General features: G+C 34.8%; 1 long non-coding RNA gene and 1 other non-coding gene across 2 annotated transcripts; one reads left to right on the forward strand and one right to left on the reverse strand.

Annotated features, from left to right (window-relative positions):
- The first annotated feature begins 5,282 nt into the window (after positions 1–5,282).
- On the forward strand, positions 5,283–13,739 carry LOC125603718. Its single transcript, XR_007335660.1, has 3 exons — positions 5,283–5,856; positions 5,971–6,038; positions 6,150–13,739. It is a non-coding gene; the product is annotated as an uncharacterized LOC125603718 (long non-coding RNA).
- A 12,168-nt stretch (positions 13,740–25,907) lies between these two features.
- On the reverse strand, positions 25,908–25,979 carry TRNAP-AGG. Its single transcript has one exon. It is a non-coding gene; the product is annotated as a tRNA-Pro (tRNA).
- Between the last annotated feature and the right edge of the window lie 42 nt (positions 25,980–26,021).

Here is a 26,021-nt window from a genome sequence, read left to right on the forward strand (position 1 = left end):
GGCGCTACATAAATAACTTCACCATCCTACTCAAAATCTCAAAATACATTTTAGAATAACAAAAACAAAGATTAACATTGTAAGTGGAGAGAAGGTCACAAGCCACCATGAAGTTTACAACACTAGCATCCATCGCGTTTGTTGTTGTCCTCTTGTCATCAACGGCTCCGATCAAATCCGAATTTCAATCTTTATCTACTAAACCACCTTGCACCACTATTGATATCACAGAATGCGTTCCAGCCATAATCTTTGGAGCACAACTATCGCCAGATTGTTGTCAGAATCTGAAAGTACAACAACCATGTTATTGTGGTTTCATAAATAATGCAGGTTTAAGACCATACATTACTTCTCCTCAAGGTCACGCAGCTCTAGCGTCTTGTGGTATTCCTTTTCCTGTTTGTTGAAGTCCTAGATAACTAATATAAAGTATTATATAATGAAGGACAATTATGTATGTAAGAGTGATGATGATTGGAAATTCATTATAGCACAATTCCGTGAAATTTTTTAAGTAAATCATTTATAACGTTTAAAATAAAATAAAAATAAAAATCTTAGTTATTAAATGGAATAGAACAAACTTATGTTCTTTAAATGTGATATTCAATAACAAACCTAAAGAAATTGTTTGATGAAATTTTATTGGGTGGCTTCTCTTACTTATTTATGCTGACCACCGATTGTTGGAAGACATGGCATGAGATAGAGAGAAAGTCACAAGATATGAAGTGTACAGAACTAATAGTACTCATCGCCGTTGTTGTTAATTGTAATCCTCGTGTCATCATCTCTAGTTAAACACAACTCAGAATCTCAAAGTGTACTCTTTACGATAGAGAAGAAAAAAAATAAAAAGAATAGCATCGGAAGTGGATAGAAATTGACAAAACATGAAGAGTACAACACTAGTAGTATTCATCGTCTTTGTAGTAGTAGGCCTCGTGTCATCTCCTCCTCAGATCGAATCAAGAGTGGTCGTAGAATCTACAAAACCACCATGCACTAAGATTGATCTCACAGGATGTTGGCCAGAATTATTTGATGGAACTAAGCCATCTGCACAGTGTTGCGGAACACTGAAAGCACAACAACCATGTTATTGCGATTTCATTAAGAATCCAGCTTTAAAAAAGTTCGCTACTTCCCGGGAAGCTCACTTGGCCTTAGGGTTTTGTGGTATTCCTTATCCTACTTGTTGAAGTAACCAAAGATGATTATTATAGTAATACTTGATGATAAACAGAAATTATATGTAAAAATGATGTTGATTGGAAGTTCATTATGTTGTCATATGGATCTTGTTTATTCCGTATAATGTTTCAATAAATAAAGAGAAACCAGTACTCCTTGATCTTTTTAAATCGTTTGTGATACATTTTGCTTTGAATTCTACCTAGAATTTATAAAAAGAATCTGAATCACAACGAGGAAGAAGAAGATAGTCAATGCCATCGGATTTCTTCACTCTTGCTGCCTAAATCGAGTAGTCAGTGGAAAAAAGGAAAAAAAAATGGGAAGTAATTAACTGAGGTGTTATTTTTCTCTCTAGGGTGGTATTTACACGTTGGTTCCAGACTCATCTTCCTCGTTATCTTGCTGTTGCTCCACCAGATACAGTAGAGCAGGCCAAAAAGGTTGGTCTTCAAGCACCATTTGGAACATCAAAAGATTCACTTGCGGTGATAGTAAACAAACTTCTCTTATATTATGGCAGATCAACGAGGAGATAGTTCAAGAAGTGGGTTAACATGGGATTTGATAGAAACCAGGTTATGGAATCTCTTCGCAACAGAGTACAAAACGATGTATGTAGTTTCTGTCTGTTATGCTTTTAAATACTAGTTTCGAATAGTTATTGAAAAGCCACTTGCTGCTTCGTTTTAGGCTACTGTTACATACTACCTGTTACTGGACAACCGGTTCCAAGTGGCTATCTTGAATCCGAGTTTCAGGAGACAACAGTATGTGTTTTTCTTTTCTTCCAGTAGATAGCTTTCCAACATATAATGCTAATCAAACCCGAGTTCCACCTTTATGTTTTGTACTGACATTTTCACCTTTTTTTACTCATGTAGGACAGTGGTTCCAATCCTATTCTTTTCCTTTTCTTTTTCACGACGAAACCCTGCACATGCGCAGTGAAACTTCAAAACCATATAACGGTATCTATTGCTACTACTCTTAAGACCTCCTAAGTGCTAACTCGATTTTTTTGGTGTTTTCCCTTCGCCATCCTCAGGTTTCACTACAGGAGGAGAAGGTTTCGCGAGTTCTTCCCTTTAAACGTAATCGATGTGGGACTTTTACGCATCTCTTACTAGCAAAGTTTAAACGGCAAAATTGTTGTGTGTTTACACGCACATGGACCGGACGCTAAAGGCCCAAGTTAAGTATTTGGTAACTGCTCGTGGTTAAACGCATACGTGCATGATGCATGTCAGCATGTGTAGTTAGGGAATGTGTTTAAAGAACCCACTATGTGTATGTATCTCTTTGGTGTGTGATACGTAGAGCTGTCAGATGGGAAAGTCCATGTCCATTTGCCCATATCCGTTTGTCCATTTATAGTTTGTGGACAGAAATTGACCACGTCCATTAAGGACCATTCCATCAAAATCCATATTTATATGGGCTGTCATGGGACCCATTAATGACCATTTATGAAAATTTTGAATTTTAATCTATAGACCTATAAATACAAATATAAGTTCATAAGATTAAAATTCATTCATAAATCCACAAGTACAACAATATAAAATTCATTCAAATACCACATAAATAGCATAATTTCATACCATAAGTTCAAAACATCATAACTCCATACATAATTGCATACATAAGTTCATAGAAAGCAATACACATAAGTTCTCCTTCATGACATCTTCCACCAAATCATAAACCCTACAAAACAAGTGATTTATTATAAGAACCAGTATCATAAACAATCAGCAGTACAAACGCACTAAGCATTAAACAATCACGCTTTCCTTATTCCTTAACCACACTAGTCTACATTAGTCTAAAAACCCATTTCGGTTTCAACTCTACAACCTAGCAAGTAGCAAATGGTACTCAAACTAGTACATAAACTCATTCTCACGCTTTCCTTAAACACACTAGTCTATACTAAAGTGCTTCCAACCTCACGCTTTCCTCAAACTAGTACATAAACTAACATCAGAGTCTGACATCTAAGAGAGAACCCACTATGTGTATGTATCTCTTTGGTGTGTGATAAACTGATACGAATAGTTTAGTGTATATATATAAATTAGTTACTTAACTATATGATATACGATTCTTCGAATCTAATAAGACAAGATGAAGATTTGATCACATCCAACAGATGCGTTCGGTGTTCTCATCGCTAAATGAAGAAGAGCTTGGGAAATTGTTAGGGCAGCCCCAGCGGTAAAAACCTGCCAAAGGTTCTAAAAAAATAAAAAAATTAATATTTTAATAAAAAAATTATATTTTAATTTTCTGTAAATACAAAATCCAACAAACAGACGACAGATGTAGAACTTAGTATCTAAGAGCAACATTAACGGAAGAGCTAAATAGGGGAGCTTAAAAGAAAGTTAATATAATAGTGAGTGGGTCCCACAAAAAACTAAACACCATTGCTTCTGCAGCCTATTTAAGCGTCAGTGTTTGCCTAGTTTACGGGTCCTACTGATACGTGACGACCTACAATTAGTTTATTTATTAATTTTTTTTTAAAATCCAGAAAAACTAAAAAAAATAAAAATTTAAGCACTCCATAATAGAGTGGTAGGGATAATGCTGTTCTAAACACTTCTCTGCACCTCTTTGCAAACAACTCTTCTTTCTTCTTTCTTCTCTCAACTCTTTTTAATATTTTACCGATTTTTTTTATATAAGACATATTCTCCTTAGAGTATCTCCAATGGTGTTACCCACCATTGGAGTCCTTAGCAATATAATAGTAGTTTTTTTTTTGAATAGTTAAGGACTAATCCTAATTGTATGTTCAATGGTGTTATCCATTATGGAGTCATTAGATTTTTTTTTAATTGAATCTTAGAAATTAAAAATTATGAAATTTGCAAACATCTAGCTAATCACATGACCGAAAACAGAAATGAACGAATCAAATAAGTTTCTAGTGCATACATATCAGTCACCTAAAGCCAAACCGAAGTACATCATTAACTCTTATCATCTATGAGATCAGTGAGCATACCTAAAGCCAAAGCAAAGTAGATGAAGGCAAGGGTTGATGAAACGCAGATGCTTGAAATTAAAATATCATCATAACCAGTTTTGAGTACAACAAGAGCAAATGAAATAGCTCTTAGCCGAGTCTACAAACAGACTTATAAAGGCAAGAAATACAAAGCTAAAACAAACAAAGTACCCGTGACTTTGGTCTTGTACACATGGTCTTGTATTTCACCTGAAATAGAGAAAATGCAACCTACTTAAGGAAAGTACAAGAAAGAAACAAAAACACATAAGCAACCAGTGACGTTAGAAGCTCCAGTGTCCACGGGTTAATGAAAGCCGTCGGAATCATGGGAATGACTAGCGAACCGCAGAACCACCCCACTGTTAATGCACCAAACCTGCAATCATAATAACCAAACCCCAATAATTGAAAGGAAAAAAAAAAACAATCCAAGTTCTCGTTTCAGCTAGTTTTCAAATAGCACCAGAAGTTTACCCGATTAGGCAAGCTCTCCCCAAGCTCTTTGTCTTCTCATTAAGGAAATATACGCAGAAGTTTACCAGGAGGCCCAGATCTCTTCCTCGGAGGCGTAGGGGCTAATCCCTAGACGCTTGTACGGGTCCCAGACCCTGGTTAGAGGGAACGTGAGGACGTTGCCTACACACAAAAAAAGGATAATTCGATTTACATGAGTTAATAAAAAAACAGAGTAAAGATTGAAACTTTAAAGAGAGGAAGGGGAGATGATAATAATAACCTCCGTATGGAGAATCAGCGGAGGAGCACTTAATGGGTTTGAAACTTCTCAAAAGGTTCCGAGATAGTGACAGTGACTGATTTGGATTCCGTAAGAGAGAACTGTAATCATAAACAAATTCATAAGCTCTTAAGATTCGATTATGGAACAAGTATACGAACAAACCCTAGAATTTGAAATTGGATAAGCCGAAAGAAGGTGAAATGAAGGCAGACGAAGGAGATAGAGAGAGATGTTACAGCTTCGATGCAGCGATGAACGAAGAAGATACTGTAGAGCCAGAGAGAAGAAGAGACGACGACATGGTTTCATAATCGCCGAATCGCCTTCGAGAGAGCTTTTTTTCGTGATGGAGAAAGAGAGTAAAAAAAATTTTCCACACGCGAAACACAACTCCCAGCCGGACCACTCACGCCTTGCCACGTCCTTAAGGATTTGATCCTTAGACGCCTTAATTAAGGATCAATCCTTCGGTTACGAAATTTTTTTTTTATTATTTATATGTCATTTGCCTAAATAATCGTGCTAAGGATTCATTACGAACCCGCGTTGCAGGTGCTCTTAGAACTTCTCGTTGGACTTGCTCTTATTTGCAAGAAAAAAACTAAATTATCGATGTAAACCGGTTTGCCGGTTCAAAGACAAGTCAGAGAAAATGTAGTTTGGGTAATAATAGTATAGGCCGGACCAGGGGTTGAAGATTATAAAGCTTGCTTTAATCCCAAATTACGGGCATATATATACCGTCGCTAGGGTTTCCTTCCAGCACAAAAGTGTTGCTATGCGGAAACCAGTCGGTAATTGTTTTGTTCTCAGTAGGAGTTTAAGTAATTCGCGTAAGGCAGTGTTGTTTCCTCCTCCTTGTCGCTCGAGCCGGCGCAATGATCCTGCCAAGTTGAAGGTTATTTTTTTTACTTTCTTTCCAAATAATATTCCTTATCGATAAATTTATGTCAATCTCTAGGCTTTTGTTATTTTGGTTGATTTGATTTCAGCTTATATAGTGTTATAACAGAGAAGGCTCCTCAAGTGGTCTGATGTTACCACAACCAACACCACAATGCCTAAGTCGTCTTCATCAAGGTATACTAGATTCACGGTCACCATATCTCCACTGTGTATATATATATATATATCAAGTAGCTAATCAGATGGTTATTGATGAATTGTTTTTTTTTTTTGGGCCCGACACAGTACAAGTAAGCAGCAGCTCGGATCATCTTCAAAAGAAGAAGATGCTCGTAATGATGAAGCCCAAAGCGAAATCCCCACCTAAGTTGTTGTTGTTGTTTTACCTAAACTTTCTTTGCTCAGTACTGTTGTTTTTTTATGTTATATATGTGTGGGTTGGAAAAATCTCACCCACTGTCACAACAATAAGCTGCACTTCGGAGATGATTCCAGCATCATTGAGGATGACTGTGCCATGATCTTACCCACTGTCATCAAATTTGAACGTCAGGTAACTACAAACTCACACACAATGTGCACATGTATCACCAAAACTAAACCAGTTAGGACAGAGACTAGACCATAAAACTTGAACCAACTGTTTCACAGTAACAATGCTCACATATGTCATCATTACACCCACTCCCCACAATTTTTCTGTGCTACTTTGAATTTTAAAACAGCTGTACAAAGCTCGGGAAGAGAAGTACTTGCTGGATATACAAAGAGTTAACGGTCCTCAGTTTCTCTTCTTGGATCTATGCGCAGCCTTTCTTACCGAGCTCCGTGTGATCTGAGAGCTTTTAACCATTTGTTAAAGACATTTGTTTCCACGGTTTGTAATAGTAGAGAAGATAGTGTAAGATGTGGGTGCAGTGTTTACTTTGCCGGGTTACTATTATATACATGGATTCAAGTTAAACTCTACTGTAATAGTAACTATCTTTTTTTCCATTTTTGATGGTTTCTAAGGTTTGGTCATGTGTGCATAAAACTTAGATGTTCACAATACACTCAGATTCTTAAATCGTGGCTACAAACTTCGTTTGACCATTTTTATAATGTCTTTTTTTCTTTTCTTTTTCTTAGCCACAAGCCTAATTCTTTTTGCTATGTTTTCAGTTATGAATATTTTCAATTATTTCACTTGGATATGTATCAAATCTATCTGCAAATGTAGGGATAGGCGTTTGGATACATGTTCAAGTTAGGGTCAGATATTTCAGATTTTTGGGTATTTCAGTATAGAAATATAAAACTCGTTTGGGTATTTCTACATTTTGGGTTGAGTTCGAGTATTTTAAGTTCAGGTTCGGTTATTTCGGGTCTTCGAATATTTAGATTATGAAGGAAAAAAATAAATTCTTCGTTGTTTAAGATTTTTGTATTTAAAATATGTATTTTTAACTTAACTGATTTTCTAAGTTTTAATAGATTAAACTATTAATATGTTTTGAAGATAAAACTTTTAAAATAGAAACACACTAATTTAATTGTTATTTTAAAATTTTGGATGCAATTTTTGTTAATATAGAAAACAAGAGCTTGATATGTATTTTAATTGCATAGCAACTGATTTTGTCCATAATTATGTGTATTATCTGATTTGGAGCCATGTGCAGTATCAATATAAATATTTTGAATAAAATTAGAAAAGTAAAATAGAAATATAGGGTTAAGTATTCATATGTTCGGTTATCTTCACATAGCTATTCGGATTCGGATATTATCCGTTCGGGTTCAGATATTCAATCTCTCCTAATTCAATATCTGTTCTAGTATTTTACACTTCGGTTCAGATTTTGGTTCGGGTTTTTCGGATCGGATTCCGATACGGGTTCGGATATCGGGTAAAATGCTCACCCCTATGCAAATGTATCAAATCTCTTCATATCATATATTTCCATACACTTTCTTTTCTTTTTTTTTTGGTCAAACAATTTTCTTTTCTGGTCATGAACTATTATAGAAAACCAATGAAACATTGACTTTATTTTGTTTGCATTGCAGTTGTGGTGCTACTCAATAACTTCACCATCCCACTCAAAATATCAAATACATTTTAGAATATAAAAACAAAAACAAAGATCAATTTTGTAAGTGGAGAGAAAGTCACAAGGCATCATGAAGTTTACAACACTAGCATCCATCGCGTTTGTTGTTGTTGTCCTCTTTTCATCAACGGCGGCTCCGATCAATTCCCAACTTATTCAATCTAATTCACCTTGCACCACTATTGATATCACAGGATGCGTTCCAGCCATACTCTATGGAGCACCACTATCGCCAGAATGTTGTCGGAATCTGAATGTACAACAACCATGTTATTGTGATTTCATAAAGAATGCAGGTTTAAAGCCATATATTACTTCCCCTCAAGGTCATGCGGCTCTAGCGTCTTGTGGTATTCCTTATCCTACTTGTTGAAATCCAAGATAATTAACAAAAGTATTATATGGTGAAGAACAATTATGTTATGTAAGAGTGATGATGATTGGAAATTCATTATAGTATGTCAATTCTTTGCAATATTTTAAATAAATCATATATAACGTTTAAAATAAAAATAAAACCTTAGTTATTAAATGGAATAAACAAACTTATGTTCTTTAATGTGATATTCAGTAACGAACCTAAAGAAATAGTTTGATGAAATTTTATTGGGTGCTTCTCTTACTTAATTATGTTGACCACCGATTGTTGGAAGACATGCATCAAAGAGACAAAGTCACAAGACATGAAGTGTACATAACTAATAGTACTCATCGCCGTTGTTGTAATCGTCGTGCTATCTCCAGCTGCGATCAAATCAAGAGTGGGCGTAAAATCTACAAAACCGCCTTGCACCGAGATTGATATCATATGATGTTTTCTAGCTATAGTCTTAGGAGATAAATATCGCCACAATGTTGCCGAACACTGAAAGCACAACAACCATGTTTTAGTGTGATTTTATAAAGGATCCAGCTTTAAAACACTTCGCTACTTCCCCACAAGCTCACATGGCCCTAGCGTCTTGTGGTTCTTCATCCTGCATGTTGAAGTAACCAAGATAATTATTAAAAATAATAATATTAAATAATGGTCAATATTTTTATGCAAGAATGATGATGATTATAAATTCATAATGTCATTTATCATGGTTTTTCCATGTAAGTTTTAATAAATCATATGTAAAGAGTGCTTGAAGCATTTCAGAGAGACACTATGAGCTCAACGTAAAATAATCAATGAAGATGTTTCCCTCATATTATCATACTCGATATCGTATCCTTTATATACTAAAGCGCAAGTCGCATCACCAATCTAAATTTGACATGTGGAAAATCTATTTAAAAAAAAAAAAATTGAAAAATACAAAAAAGTAAAACACGTTATCAAAACATGGAAGTTTGAAAATAAGACAAATAACCAACCTTTTACGACCCAATCAGGTAAAGCAATTTTTTATGAATTTTTCTTTGCATCTCCTATTTTTCTGGAGTTTAAATTTAAACTAACACAAGTCATTTAACAATGCTCTGATTGACATGTGTCATTTACAGTTTCTAAAAAAGGTAACCTTTTGTTTTCAAAATAATTAATTAAATACATTCAGAATTTTCAGCAATCGGGTAAACCTAAAAAACAAATAAAACAACCGCAAAATCCCTTGCATACTTTTTTGAAACTGCAAAATCTAAATCCCTGAATTTTCTCAGATCACCACGTCCAAAAGTGAACATAACATCATAACTTCTATATCATGGCTGTTTCAAACTGTTTATTATTATGTATGTATATATAACTTTCAGTCAACTAATTTGTTTCTATTCGCTCTTTTTTTTTGCCACAGTTTCATCTTCCTCCTCGAATTGTTTTTTTCTTTTGGGTTTTGAATGTAACAAAAGAAAACAGTTACATGTTTATATTTTTCCTAAAAAAATCCAGATTCAATGTTACCTTTTTGTTGGTAATTGATTCAATGTTTTCTTCTTCTTAACTTAATGCTCTCTTCTTCTTTTTTGCATGATTCACAATAAAGATACCAATGGAGTTTTCTCCTGATTCAGAGCTTAGCTCTTCCAGAAAAATGGGAAATCAAAAGCATTGTCAAGGTAATAGTAAGTATATATGGCTATATTATATAACGTATATTGGATGTAGATTACTTCTTTCTCTTTCTTTGACAAAAAGGATTTGACTATTTACAAATATGTGTTTCTTTCATTGGTTTATGCTTAAGAAGACCAAGGGACAACAGATTTAGATGTGTATACAGAGATTCCAAACACCAGACCTTAACTCGATTTGAAATACTAACGTGAGTATTTGACAATTTTTTCAGCTTACCAGAATTTGTTTTGGTGTTTTAAAGCTTCCTCTCCAAAAAATTAGGTTTATAATGGTTATAGAGAAAAAGAAAACCTGGGCCATATTACCACTGAGGAACGTGAATATAGTTTTTGGTGCTGTGGTGGGAACTACCGAACATGATTAAGGTCAATTGTTCAAGTAAATTTATGGATAATGAAAGTTGTTATATTTTCCTTGGTACAATATGTATATTTATGGGTTTTAGTAGAAGAAGTAAGTTTGTATTTAGACAAAAAAAAGTAAGTTTATAAAAGTGTGGATGATAAAGCTAATTAGTTCTGTAACATGTACATAGAAAACAAAAACGGAACAAATGTCAATGTGATTTTAATTTGTATATCACCAAGTTCTGAAATTAATCCCAGTTATTTTATTTTGACAAACAAATTTATTATATCCCTTATAAGTACAAAGAAATTGCATATTTTATGTTTTATAGTTTGTCAATATCTAAATAAAAATTTCACTATCTTTTATGGATTTGTTATGATATATTAATAAGAAGTTAAATTTCTTTTTGATACCTTATGGAAAGCTAAAACATAAATATATCTAAACTTATTTTCATTCAGAACTATTTATATCTATCTTCAGATTTAATACTCTAACTTAAATTTGACTCAAAATAGTGTTTTCGAATTTAGAATGTAATACTATTAAACATTATATGAAGACGAAGAAACAACAAGGTCGCACAAATAGAGTTAAGAAATGAGACCATGTGTAGAAATACTAAAGTAATTGTTTTACCACTTTTATTTCGGTTGTTTCATTGTTATTGTTTTTTCATAGATTTATAGCCATGTGGCAAAAGAAAGACATCTTATGTTTCCCTTAAGAAATGTGAAGATGACATATCGGTGGTGCTGCTGGGACGCAATTGAGGTAATTGTTATGATTTTTCTCGATATATTATCCATAATTTATGTTTTATGTAAATATAAATTAACACTCTTCGGTATCTCTTGACACCCAATAAAAGTGGTATGACAATATACGTGGAGTTAATATATTTTTAACCCAAAGTGTATTGTCAATACAATACACGTTCAAAATATATGTTGAATTTATAAAAAATTAAGATTGTTTCCCGTACGTAGTACGGGATCAAACACTAGTATTGATATAAACTATGAGAAAAGATTATTGAATATATTAACGACGTGAGTGTGGTCGGATGGTTCGGTGGACTTAGAGAAGTGTTAAATTTCCAGGATTTGAAACATACCATGCAGATTTACCTATCATTATGACCAGACTGGTGTGGATATTTAATTCTATTGTAGAATTCTGGGTTTGTCTGTCGCCGATAGACCAGCCTCCAGAGAATTAGTTGAGTTCAGATTCGGATACTCCCAAATAATATAAAAAAAAGATTATTGAATATTGAAATACTAGGATAAAATAATATCCAAGACTAAAAATGGATATATTAGTTGTAAATATATTAGTGAAATTATACTCTCGTCGGTTCTTGGACCTGAGTGTTCTCCTACTTAGCATGGTGTGGTTTCTGTACCACGGCGGCGAGTTCGTGAGCTTCAGCACAGGTGGGGTGGTGTCTGAGCTATGTGGCCAGCTCGCGTAGGTCCTGTAGGAGGTTTAAAGAGCGGCCGTCTATGCTGCTTGAGTGGCCTCTCGCATTACTTCCTCACCATCGGCCTTCCTCTTCACGGTCCCTCCTCCGGATGATTTGTGCTCTGTTTTCAAATCCCGTTTCTTGCTGTGGCAAGTTCAGCTCTAGCGTCTCCAATTTTAGTTCGTCGATTCTTGGCGACGATGAGCGAGTGGTGGTTCTTATTAGAGTATACAAGACAAGCCCAAGACAATACCAACAAGCCCATTACTATGTTATAAAGCTATGTGTGTTAGGGTTCCTTTACAAGTAGACTAGTAGTATAAATGTGATTGTAATGTGATGAACAAAGTAACTTTGGCTGCGTTGAATGCAGCCTCTCCTTTCATATTTATGAATCATTTACAATCTTACTTATCTTGGTGACAAACATAAAGATTCTTCCTTTCTTTAGTTTCATTGCACAATAAAGCTTCCTGAAGCTATTTCATTTTCTGTGTCAATAAGCTCTTGTGAGCAGAATCTATGTTGTTTTGAGTTTATTCACATGGTATCAGAGCTGCAGTCGATCAGGGATCTACAAATTTTTATTTCTTGCTCTCAAGCTTCTGCTCGTTTCTGTTGAAGAAGTTTCGTGGCTTACAAAAAAAAAAAAACAGAGCTTTGTCTGAGAAAGAAGAACCTGCGAGAAGACCAAGCCTCTCAACGTTGCCCTGCCCAAGCCTCTCAACACTGTCACTTTCCATAACTAAAGCTTCAAACTTTTAATCCATGAAGATTCAGAGGGTCTTGAAGAAGGAACAAACGACCATTTTCTACCCCTGAAGCTCCAAGGATTTAGTGTTTTCTCGATCCAAGCAAGCAGAGAAACAAGACATGAGCTTTATTTGAAGAAGAAGAGTTTGGTTCATCTGAAGAAGAGTCTGAGTCCTCAAGCCGTTGATGTTCAGTCGTTGACACGTTTCTCTAAAGTCAGAACCTTTGAGAGTGCACGAAGATTGAAGAGTCTGAGTTTCGAAGGGAAACGTTTCACGTCATACATCACGTGTCATGAGTGGCCAGAGATCAAGCGGACTAGAGGCATCACATACTTCATCGCTGGATGGAAGAAGTCTTCAAACCAAAATATCTATGGTAATATTCGTGATCTCTTATTAGACATGGTTTGAGATGGATATTGGCTGGTTTAGATTCGTAGGTCTGGAACTCAGAAAGTTAGATGAGATAGACTGTGATTGATTAGGCTGATAAGGGTGTGTTTAGATAAGCAAGTTAGGGTCGGATATGCTGAATGCACACAACCTGTTCGATGAAATGCCAAAGAGAATGAACTGCAATGTTCTAGTTGGTTATTGGATGGAAAATAGACAGTGGGTAGGATTGAAGTTGTTGTGGGAAAGTCCCTTTTGTATCAGACAAATTTGTTGAGTTACATGGGTCATGAAAGAACCCGGACTCTTTGTGAGAAAGAAAGGTCACAATGTACCTCTGAGTGAGATCGACAAAGCTCTCCAAGTTCAAGAGAAACCTCTGAGTGAAGCCATGCGATACTCTCCAAGTATAGACCAACAATCTCTTCTATGTGGTGAATTGAAGATTACACCTATAGCTCCATTTGATCATGCTTCCACTACCTACTCCCCAAGCCATTTGCATTTGCGGTTCAAACTCAGCATCTTGCTTTCACCTGACGCTAAGTTTGCGGGAGAGTATTAGAGTATACAAGACAAGCCCAAGACAATACCAACAAGCCCATTACTATGTTATAAAGCTATGTGTGTTAGGGTTCCTTTACAAGTAGACTAGTAGTATAAATGTGATTGTAATGTGATGAACAAAGTAACTTTGGCTGCGTTGAATGCAGCCTCTCCTTTCATATTTATGAATCATTTACAATCTTACTTATCATGGTGACAAACATAAAGATTCTTCCTTTCTTTAGTTTCATTGCACAATAAAGCTTCCTAAAGCTATTTCATTTTCTGTGTCAATAAGCTCTTGTGAGCAGAATCTATGTTGTTTTGAGTTTATTCACAGTTCTCGGGTCATTGACTACCACTTCCTAACGCTCGGTCTTCCTTCACATCCCAACATCACGTGGGTTTGTTTGAACTCTTTATGGTGGTGTGCGTGACAATTGTGTGCAGGTTGAGCTCGGTCTGGAGAGTACAGAGGTTGCAGCCCTGTTTTGCTCGGAGTGGCATCATGCATAGGCCGTTTTCGGGCTAATAAATGCTCGGTTTTGGTTACGTCGGGTGTGTTTGGCCCCTGCGTTGCTTGTCTGTCTTTGTCGGCTTGTGCTATAGAGCCTCGGCGAGCTGTTCTCGTATGGGCCATTATCTTTAAGAGCAAATCACCAGAGAGGCCAAAATTACCAGGGTTCCGACTCTCGGTTGAACTTTGCTCATTCTTTTGCAGCAAGCTGTTGTGTGGACTTGGTCGAGTCTCAGGATAGCGGTTGTAGTTGTTGTATCTGTCTGTCCCGCTTTAACTAGATTGAAGTTGTGTGTAGAATTTTATTTGTTTTTCTCTGTTTCTCGTTAACCTTTATAATTTCACTACAAGAAAACATCGGGATACTGAGGGAAAAAATCGTCGGTATGTCGTCGGAATAACGCTATTCCGAGAACATACCGACGAAAAAAGTCCTCGGAAATAACTCCTCGGAAATTCATAATTCCTCGGAATTCCGTCGGAATTTTCCGACGGAATTCCGAGGAAACAAAATTCCGAGGATACTCTGAGGACACAAAGTTCGTCGGAAGGTTCCTCGGAAAATACCGAGGAAATTCCGATGGCCCAATCCTCGGAAGTTTCGACGAAATATTCCTCGGAATGTTTATCGGAAAATACCGAGGAACATTCCGAGGAACTTTTTCCCTCAGAAAATTCCGAGGAACTTAAAGTTCGTCGGAATTTGCCGAGGGGAGAAAGTTCCTCGGAATTTTCCGAGGAACTCCATTCCCTCGGAATTTTGAAAAAATTTATTTTTTAAAAAATTTATTTTTTTTTAAAATTAATTTTATTTTTAAAATTAAAATTTTTAAAATTTAAAATTAAAATTGAATAAAACATAAAATAAAACATAGTAGATAATATTCAAATTTAAATAAAACATTCAGAGTTTTTGGAAAAAAAAAAACTACGGGTCTTGAATGTTCGGGAACGTCTCGTTCGGGTACATCCTCTTCATCATCTCCATCATCTGCTCGTTCAGCCTCTTCTGGGTCTCATAGCCCGCCTGTTGAGCTGCCATCTGAGTCTCCAACGCAGATATCCGATCATCCTTGTCCTTCAGCTGAGCCGTAAGAACTTCTGGATCAACATACGCATGTGGTGCAGAAGAAGGAGCAGCCGACCGGGAGCGACGACCCAAACCGACCAAACGTCCCTTTTTCTTTGGAACCGACTGAAATATAAATAACCAAGTTTAGATAATTTAAATTGATGATAAAATAAAAATCAAGAAATAATTAAATTGAACTTTTAAAAAAAAAAACTTACCGATTCAACGATTTCGTTGATTCGAACCCGAGACAAGTTGGTCGAGGCCGTCGAATCGTCATCATCGGTTTGAAGCTGAGACACTTCGTCATACACCTGAGTTTGGACCAGGTCGACCACGTCCCTCACAAGACCATCATCAATCTGGCCGGTCTTCTTGTTGGTATACGCCCTTTTCATAAGGGCGAGATCATCAACTGGGTGGCCTTCATTTTCTTCCGCCTTGAAAAAAAATAAATTAGACAAACATTAGAAATTTGAAAATGCAAAAAAATAAAATTCTGAAACTTAAATAATTGAAGAAAAAGCGGTTGAGCTTACCATGCGATCCGCCAGAGTGGCAATAGATTGAGCACCCAAGTTATGCTTGTAGATGCCCTTTCCTTTACGGTCGCTCCTGCGGTTGTTGGAGTTGGTGGAAGAAGTTTCTTTCGTCTCTTCTTTATCCCAATGCGCACACAACTCCTTCCAGACCGTGTCGTTCATCGACTTTGGGACCTTTTAATTTAAAAAAAAAAGTTTAATAATTTTAAAAATAGTTTAATAAATTAAAAATTGTTAATAAATTAAAAACTACCTTGTTTACTTCCCACTTCTTCTTCCACTCGTACATCTGCTTCCCATAGTTGTCCATAACTTTATGGACAAAATGGTGATAGATAGAGAGCGTATCATCGGCATTCCAGTTGAATTCTTGCTGAAATAGTTTAAAAATAGTTTTTAAGCACAAAAATATAATAGTTTAATAATTACAAAAATCGTCGTTTTAATAAATAAAAAATAGTTTAATAATTAAAAAAATAATTTAATAATTACCAAAATAAGTTTTAATAATATTTAAAATGTCTAATAAATATAGAAATTAGTTTAATAATTACAAAAATAAGTTTTAATAATATTTAAAATGTCTAATAAATATAGAAAATAGTTTAATAATTACAAAAAATAGTTTTAATAATATAAAAAATATAATTTAAAAATTAGAATACTTACCGCAAACTGCTGAAACCACAGATGCTGCTTCTCGACAGGGAAGTGAGTGAAAGTCGGATGTCCGCTGTCGAGGGCCGAGTACATCATACGGTTGATCCATGCGCTGATCCCGTTCCCGGATCGGTTGAACCTAATAAAAAAAAATTATTAATAAAAAAATAGTTTAAATAAAAAATAGTTTAAAAAATAAAAGTTTAAATTACCATGTTTGACCATGTCCATGTGGATACTCAGTGAGATAGGGAAGATGGTCACGACCGGGCTGTCGAACCAACTCCGCAACCCTCATCACTCCCAGAGGACCGGGTGCAGCAGCGGGACCAGGAGCGGGTGCAGCAGCGGGAGCGGGAGCAGCAGGAGCGAGTAATGGAGAGGGAGATGTATGGTATGAGCTGTGGGGCGAAACGGAATCCTGAACATGGCTGGAAGAACCCCGAGACTGGCTCCCCATACCACCCCGGCTACGACGCTGGCGAGGCCGGATCTGATCATCATTAGACCTGTAAATTAAAAAAAAACATATTTAAAAATTAGTTCTAATAATTTTAATTAAAAAAAACAGTTTAAATAAAAAAAGTTTTAATAAATAAAAAATAGTTTAAAAATTTTAAAAATAGTTTAAATAAATCCCAAAAACATAATAATTACGAAAAATAGTTTTAAAAATGTTTAAAATGTTAAATAATTACAAAAATAGTTTTCATAATATTAAAAATGTTTAATAAATATAGAAATTTATATTTTACATATAAAATACAAAAAAAATGTTTTTAAATATTATATAAATGATTTTTAATCTTAAAAAAAGTTTTATAGATTTTAAAAATGTTTAATAAATATATAAATGAATTTAAAATGCAAAAAATAGATTTTATATACAAAAAACGTTTTCAATATATATATATAATTTCAAATTCGATTTTTATAACCACAAAATTAATAAAAACTAAAAAAAAAATTCAAATCAAGTGAAATACATAATCAAACTCGATTTTACACAAATCTACCATTCACCCTAACAAAATCTATAAATCTCATTCCAAAATCATCAAATCTACTTAAAAACCATACAAATCTAACCTAAAAGAGTGGGATAGGGTTCTTACATGATTATGGGGGAGGATTAGGGGAGATTCGCCGGAAAAACGCGAGAGAGAACGGTGGAGTCGCCGGAAATCGCGAGAGGAGAGGCTCAGCGGCGCGGAGAGAAAGAGAGAAATGGGGAAGAAGATCGGGCTCGCCCTAATATTATGAGGCGTCCGACGGAAACTATCCGTCGGAATTTCCTCGGAAATATTTAATATTTCCGTCGGAATTTCCTCGGAATTCTTTGATTCAATTTTCCCGAAATATTTGGCGGCTTGGTTTACCCGGTTAAATGAAAATATTCCGACGAACAATGATTCCTCGGAATACCCTCGGTAATCTCCGAGGAATTTCTGAGGAACCAGGGTTTGGGGTTTTAAAACATCGATTATTTTCGCCGTATTTCATTTCTTATACAATTATAATGCATACCATTGAGGATTCTTTGTATAGATGATCATAAACCATGAAATAACACAATTTCAAAAATAATTGTAAGTATTCCCTTTACCATTTATTAAAGTGTATAAGTGTTTCTCTTATGTTGTGTGGTTTTCGTTCATGCAATCGTAAAAGTGTTTGTTATTGGATAAAACACCAAAGTTCATAGTTCCAAACATCATAATCTGGTTATGACACTTAATGAAGGTTATATACGTGTTATTCAATCCGTAAAACGTTGTTTTCGATTTAAAACCCCCAGTTCCTCGGAATTTCCTCGGAATATACCGAGGAGATTCCGAGGAAATCCTTATGTTCGTCGGCATTTCCTCGGAATATACCGAGGAGATTCCGAGGAAAAAGAATCTATAATCAAATCCCCATCTCCTCGGAATTTCCTCGGAATTTTCCGAGGAAATGCCGACGAACATAAAGAGTTCCTCGGAATTTCCTCGGAATTTTCCGAGGGAATTCCGAGGAACTTGGGGTTTTCAATCGAGAAGATCTATTCCGAGGAAATTCCGAGGAAAACCTATCTGTCCTCGGAATTTCCTCGGAATTTTCCTTAAAAAAAAAAAAAAAAAAAAGGTCGACGCTAGTCTGTTTCCGAGTCGTCATCACCAGATGAATCTGAATCTGGATCTTGGTGAAACTCTCCAATCACTGGTTCATCCTCTACGTGAACGGCGGCTTCTTCTCCGAAGTCAGTTAAATCGACTACAAGGCCAACTCCACCTAAATCTTCTGCTGCACTTAAGTTGCCGGATGTGCTTGGTTGTAGTGGGTCTTCCAGCTCAGAACTTCCCTGAACTCGGCCTCTCGGGTTGAGTCTTGTAACAGTAACCCATGGATCATCTCTGTTCCTTACCCGGGGGTACTTGATATAACAAACCTGATCGGCCTGAGAAGCAAGAATGAAAGGATCATAATATTGCAGCTTCCGTCTTGAATTTACTGATGTAACACCAAATGCATCTGTTCTCACACCTCGATCTGGAGTGTTGTCGTGCCAGTCACAATAGAAAACAGTACAGCGCAATCCAACCATGCCCAAATACTTGATTTCCAAAATCTCATTTATGTGTCCGTAGTATACATCATCTCCTGATGCAGAACAAACACCAGCATCGTAAGTCGTACTCGAACGTCTCCTCTTCTGAGTTGTGAATGCATATCCTCGAGTACAAAATCTCGGATATGACTTCACAACAAAGTTTGGTCCAACGACCATCTCGCGTATCCAATCGTCAAATGTTTCACCTCTGGCCAAACCATCACTCACATAAGTAAACATCCATCCACCAAATTCTCTCTGCTTCATTTCTTCTAGTTCGTCCTCTGTGGCGTATCTATATTCTAACCGCTTTTCTGCCATGAAAATCCTTTCATATTGAAGAACATCTTCGCAGTTGGTGAGTAAATATGTTTGCAAATGACTGCGCTCCTGATCAGTAAGTCGACGGTCCTTTGGTTTTCCGCTAAGTCGTCCAACGTCTGTGAAAATGTCTGGAACCTTCCAATGATATGTTGCCCGTTCGCCTCTATCATCATGCCGAGCAGGTCTTCTGTTTTTGGTCTGAACTTCTGCTGGAAAGTAGTACTCGGCAAAGTTTGAAGTTTCTTCATTGATCATCTGTGCGACTATAGACCCTTCCACCCTACTTAAATTTTTCACCATCTTCTTCAAATGGAACATATACCGCTCATACAGATACATCCATCTATACTGCACAGGACCACCAAGTTCCAATTCTCTTACCAGGTGAATAACAAGATGCTCCATAACATCAAAAAATGAGGGAGGAAATATCTTCTCAAGGTTGCACTGAATCACAGCTATGTTAGTCTTCAAATTTTCAATACCTTCAAGAGTCACTGATCTTGTGCATAAATCGCGGAAGAAACCACTTATCCCTGCAATTGCTTCATGAACATTTCGTGGTAATAGTTCCTTGAAGGCAAACGGAAGGAGACGCTGCATCATTACATGGCAATCATGGCTTTTCAAGCCAGTAAACTTTCCTTCCTTTCTGTCGATACAGTTACGCAAATTAGATGCGTAACCGTCTGGAAATTCCACATCGTTTGAAATCCAATCAAAGAACGCATCCTTTCCCGCTGCATCAAGTCGGTATATGGGAAAAGGAGCCCTACCACTCTCATCAACATGAAGTTCTGAACGAGCACATATATCGACTAAATCCAGTCTTGACTTCAAATTATCCTTTGTTTTACCTTGAACATTAAGGATCGTGTTCATGAGATTGTCAAAAAAGTTCTTCTCGATATGCATGACATCTAAATTATGCCTTAGTAGATGATCCTCCCAGTATGGCAGATCCCAAAAAATACTTTTTTTGTGCCAGTTATGTAGGTTTCCAACACCATCTACCGGAAAATGCTCATGTCCACCGACGTCTGGCGTCCTTTCTGCACCAAAATCTCTAAGTTGTGTCTTCAAATCTTTCCCACGAATTTCCGGAGGTGGACTGTCAAACACCCTCTTGTTCTTCGTAAACAAATTCCTACTTCTACGATATGGATGATCTGGTGGTAGAAATCTCCTGTGACAGTCAAACCAACACGTTTTCCTTCCGTGTTTTAGTTGGAAAGCATCAGTGTTATCTTGACAATATGGACATGATAGCCTTCCATGCGTTGTCCATCCAGATAACATACCATATGCTGGAAAATCACTTATTGTCCACATTAGTACTGCCCGCATTTGAAAGTTTTCTTTATACGAAACATCGTATGTTTCAGCACCTTGAGTCCATAGTTGTTGCAACTCATATATTAGTGGCTGAAGAAACACATCAAGTGATCTCTTAGGATGCTCTGGTCCGGGAACGAGAATCGAGAGAAACAAAAACTCTCGTCGCAAGCACAAGTTTGGGGGTAGGTTGTATGGTGTAAGAATGACTGGCCATAGAGAATACTGTCTTCCACTCTTGCCAAACGGGCTGAAACCATCAGTACATAATCCAAGGTAGACATTTCTTCTCTCATACGCAAAGTCGGGATACTTTGATTGGAAATGCTTCCACGCTTTTGCATCTGAAGGATGTCTGATCTCACCATCTGTTGAGTGCTCCGCATGCCATCTCATTGGTTGCGCTGTGCGTTCAGACAGATACAGCCTCTGCAACCTTTCCGTCAAAGGCAAATACCACATCCTTTTATATGGTACTGGAACTCTTCCACTCGTATCTTTATAACGAGGCTTCCCACAAAATTTGCATGAAACCCGCTGTTCATCCGCCCTCCAATAAATCATGCAGTTGTCTCTGCATACATCTATTACCTGATACGATAAACCAAGACCAGCTACGAGTTTCTGAACCTCGTAGTATGAGCCAGGAGCTACATTATCTTCGGGTAGAATACCTTTTACATAATCAGCAATCGCATCCACACAGTCTTCAGCCAAATTATAATCCGTCTTAATGCCCATCAATCTTGTAGCAGATGATAAAGCTGAATGACCATCTCTGCAACCTTCGTACAATGGTTGCTTTCCAGCATCCAACATATCATAAAATCTCCTAGCTTCGGCATTGGGTAAATCTTCCCCTCTAAAATGATCATTTACCATCTGCTCAGTACCTACACCGTAATCTACATCCGTTCTAATTGGATCTTCTAATCTAACCGCTGGCTGAGGTTCGCTAGTACTACCAAGTTCATAATCAGTTTCTCCATGATGATACCAAATTTTGTAACTTCGTGTAAACCCACTCAAATATAAATGAGTCCAAACATCCCATTCTTTAATAACTTTTTTATTTTTACAATTAGAGCAAGGACATCTTAACATACCTGTTTTTGCTTCCGGTTGTCGGTGAACTAACCCCATGAATTCGGTTATACCTTGTTGGTATTCTTCCGTAAGCAATCTCGTGTTCGGATCCAAATGAGGTCGATCGATCCAAGAACGAAAATAATTTGAAGAAGACATGTTTTTTATGAATCAAATTCGTGTGTAAAGAAAGTGAGAGGGAGGATGAAGATATGGTGTGAATGAAGAGGAAGAGGGGTGCTTGTATTTATAGTTGAAATCCTGCCGACGGTCCGAGGAAATTCCGACGGAATTCCGATGCAAACGGCTAGTTCGTCGGAATTTCCTCGGAATTTTTAAAATCCCCCAACGGCTCTCCAACGGCTCTCTAACGTCTATAATATTTCCTCGGAATTCATCGGTTTTTTCCGAGGAATACTAGTTTCCTCGGTATTCCGTCGGAATATTCCGACGAAATGAATTTTCCTCGGAATTCCGTCGGAATATTCCGACGGAATTCCGAGGAAGCAAAATTTTGTGTTTCCTCGGAATTGCCTCGGAAATGCCTCGGTATATTCCGAGGAATTCATTTTCCGTCGGAACGTCCGTCAGAATACCGCTGTTTTCTTGTAGTGTTTCTGTCAAAAACTTAAAATTTGGTAATAATATCTTTACATTTTTACCAAAAAAAATATTAGTGAAAATGTTTAACTGAATTGTTTACAATGTAGAATTTAGTTTAAAATATTTCCTGGGAGATTTTGTTGTGACTAGTATAAATATAAAATTAAAGTTCATTTACAAATGTAATTTATTTGGTTAGGAGTGACGACTGTGAAGGCAACAATATCCTCATTGTAAATCTTTTAGATGAGTTTTTCAACAAAAAGAAAAACAAAAAGGAAATGAGGAATGTAATTTCATATGAGAGACCCAACAAAAAATAAGATACCCATTTAACACGTGTAATTTCATTATTAGTTCAGTAACTTGAGTTTTATTTTATGGATTAAAATTTAATTATTAACAAAATTAAATTAAAACTATTAGTATGATATTTACTAGATATCTTTGTTGACAGAACAATGAGGATATTCTAAGGTTTTCTTAGTAAGAAGATCTCGTTTCCATCATTAATTTTGATACTAATTTTTTTAATTTCTTTTCTCTTATCAAAAAAACATTGAGACAGAATCCACAACATTACAAAATCTGACATGTGTTTTGTCAGTTACAAGTTCATATCTATATATAATAATGTCATCATCCTAGTTAAACACAACTCAGAATCTCAAAGTGTACTCTTTACGATAGAGAAGAAAAAAAATAAAAAGAATAGCATCGGAAGTGGATAGAAAGTCACAAGACATGAAGAGTACAACACTATTAGTATTCATCGCCTTTGTCGTAGTCCTCGTATCATCTCCGCCTCAGATCGAATCAAGAGTGGTCGTAGAATCTACTAAACCACCATGCACTACGATTGATCTCACAGGATGCTGGCCAGAATTATTTGATAAAACTAAGCCATCTGCACAGTGTTGCGGAACACTGAAAGCACAGCAACCATGTTATTGTGATTTCATAAAGAATCCAACTTTAAGAAAGTTCGCTACTTCCCCTGAAGCTCACTTGGCCTTAGGGTTTTGTGGTATTCCTTTTCCTACTTGTTGAAATAACCAATATAATTAATAAAGTAATACTTTGACAAAAAAAACCTTAATAAAGTAATATATATGTGATGATAATAAATATAAATCCCTTATATATTAATTGAGAAACATTTGAAAAGATGTAACCTCAATTTTGTATTAATTAAAAGAGGCCCCAATGCATAGGTGGCACTCAATTAGGTAGTCAATTACATTCAATTGAAAAATAAGTAGGTCCACATTCGATTTTTATATGTTGTTAGATATATAAGTTGGTCAAACTATATGATATAATGATATGATATAATATTTTCTTTCCTTAAATAAAACCTACGGAATTACCATAAATGACTAATATATATATGACAATTAATGAGTTTAATAATAAAGATTTGATAACAATGTATATCTCCTCCATCATTTTTTGTTTAATTTTATATTATTAAAATAAATTAAACAATCAAATTAGCTATAAAAATAAAATTTAGATTTTTTCGTATATGTTATATTTTGAATTTTTAAAAACGACAATAAATGACTAAAACTATTAAAATTATTATGTTAAAAATTAATGATCAATGGTTTAACATTTTTATTATAAGAAGATACACATGATTTTAAAACCATATGAGTAAAAAATATCATTTAATAATAAAATAAATATATATATATATATTAAACACTATATACCATAAGATTACATAAATATTTTAATATTAAAACTTTCAATGAATTTTCAAGAACATTTATAAATTATAAACTTATTAAAGATTTCAGATTGAAAATTTTGTTATCGATGATTTAAATATTTTGTTATAAAACGATATGAACGATCATAGAACCGTATGATTATAAATTCTTATTTAATAAATAACTATACAAAATATACTATTCCTAGAAAAATAGGTTGGTCCATCTTAACTTATATTACACTTTTTATTAAACTAACTATCGAATTGATAAATAACGTACCAAAAAATGTTTTGCACTTTCCTTAAATAAAAGCTACGAAATTACCTAATATGATTAACGTATATGTGAAAATTAATTATAATGAATAATAAATATTTGATAACAATTTTTGTATCTTAGTTCTTTTTTTAATTTTATATTATTAAAATATATTTAAAAATCACATTAAATATATAATAAAAACATTTATAATTTTTCTTATATGTTATATTTTGAATTTTTCAAAACGTCTATAAATTATTAGAAATTTGAAGATCCCCACTCTGAAAATTTTGTGATCAATAGATTATTTTTTTTGTCATAATAAGTTACAAATGATCATAAAATTGTATTAATATGAACTTTTATTTAATATTATAAGAAGATACACATTATTTTAAAACCATATGAGTAAAAAATATCATTTAATAATAAAACATATATATTTATATATATATATAGATTATACTATATACCATAAGATTACATAAATATTTTAATATTAAAACTTTCAATGAATTTTCAAAAACATTTATAAATTATAAACTTATTAAAGATTTCACATTGAAAATTTTGTTATCGATGATTTAAATATTCAGTTATAAAATGATATGAATGATCATAGAACTGTATGATTATAAATTCTCATTTAATAAATGACTATATAAAATATACTATTCTTAGAAAAATAGGTTGGTCCATCTTGACTTACATTATATTTTTTATTAAACTAACTATCGAATTGATAAATAATCTACCAAATTTTTTTTGCACTTTCCTTAATTAGAAGCTACGAAATTACCTAATATGATTAACGTATATATGAAAATTAATTATTATGAATAATAAATATTTGATAACAATTTTGGTATCTTAGTTCTTTTTTTTAATTTTATATTATTGAAAGATATTAAAAAATCACATTAAATATATAATAAAAACATTTATATTTTTTCTTATATGTTATATTTGAATTTTTCAAAACGTCTATATATTATTAGAAATTTGAATATTCCCACTCTGAAAATTTTGTGATGAATAGATTATTTTTTTGTTATAATAAGTTACAAATGATCATAAAATATAACGCATATGAATTTTTATTTAATAAATATTCAAACTAAATAATATATATATATATAAACACTAATGATTTAAAGCAATAAGATTGGCTGATCAATTTAGTCGTCCAGTTGAAATCTTTCAAAAGTATGTGAAAGATTAAAATCAAAGTAAATATGGATTTAGAATAGTAGTTATATTTTACTAACCAAATACCGAAAAAAACTGAACCGAACCGAAACCAACCCGATATTCGGATTGAACACCCGTAATCCAAATGAAGCCAAACTATTGTTTCATTCTCCAAAATATAATAAAAATAATAACTTAATCCCGCGCAAGGCGCGGGTCTTATCCTAGTGTTATGTAAGAAGTAAGAACGATGATGATTAGAAGTTCATTATGTCATGGATCATGTTAATTTTGTACAATGTTTTTAATAAATCAAGAAAAATCACTCGGTCCTTTTATATCGTCTGTGATACCTTTTCGCTTTGAATTCATTCACGAATTATAAAATGAATCTGAAACACACAATGAGAAAGAGGAAGATACTCTTCCAGTATAAATCGAGTAGTCAGTGGATAAAAAGAGAAAAACAAGGGGCGTTCCGAGAATTGAACTCGGGACCTCTCGCACCCTAAGCGAGAATCATACCACTAGACCAAACGCCCATTTTGATAATTATCATCGGTGTAGTTTTGATAACCAACGCT

The sequence above is a fragment of the Brassica napus genome, unplaced genomic scaffold (genome assembly GCF_020379485.1).
Source record: "Brassica napus cultivar Da-Ae unplaced genomic scaffold, Da-Ae ScsIHWf_382;HRSCAF=603, whole genome shotgun sequence".
Lineage (NCBI taxonomy): Eukaryota > Viridiplantae > Streptophyta > Magnoliopsida > Brassicales > Brassicaceae > Brassica > Brassica napus.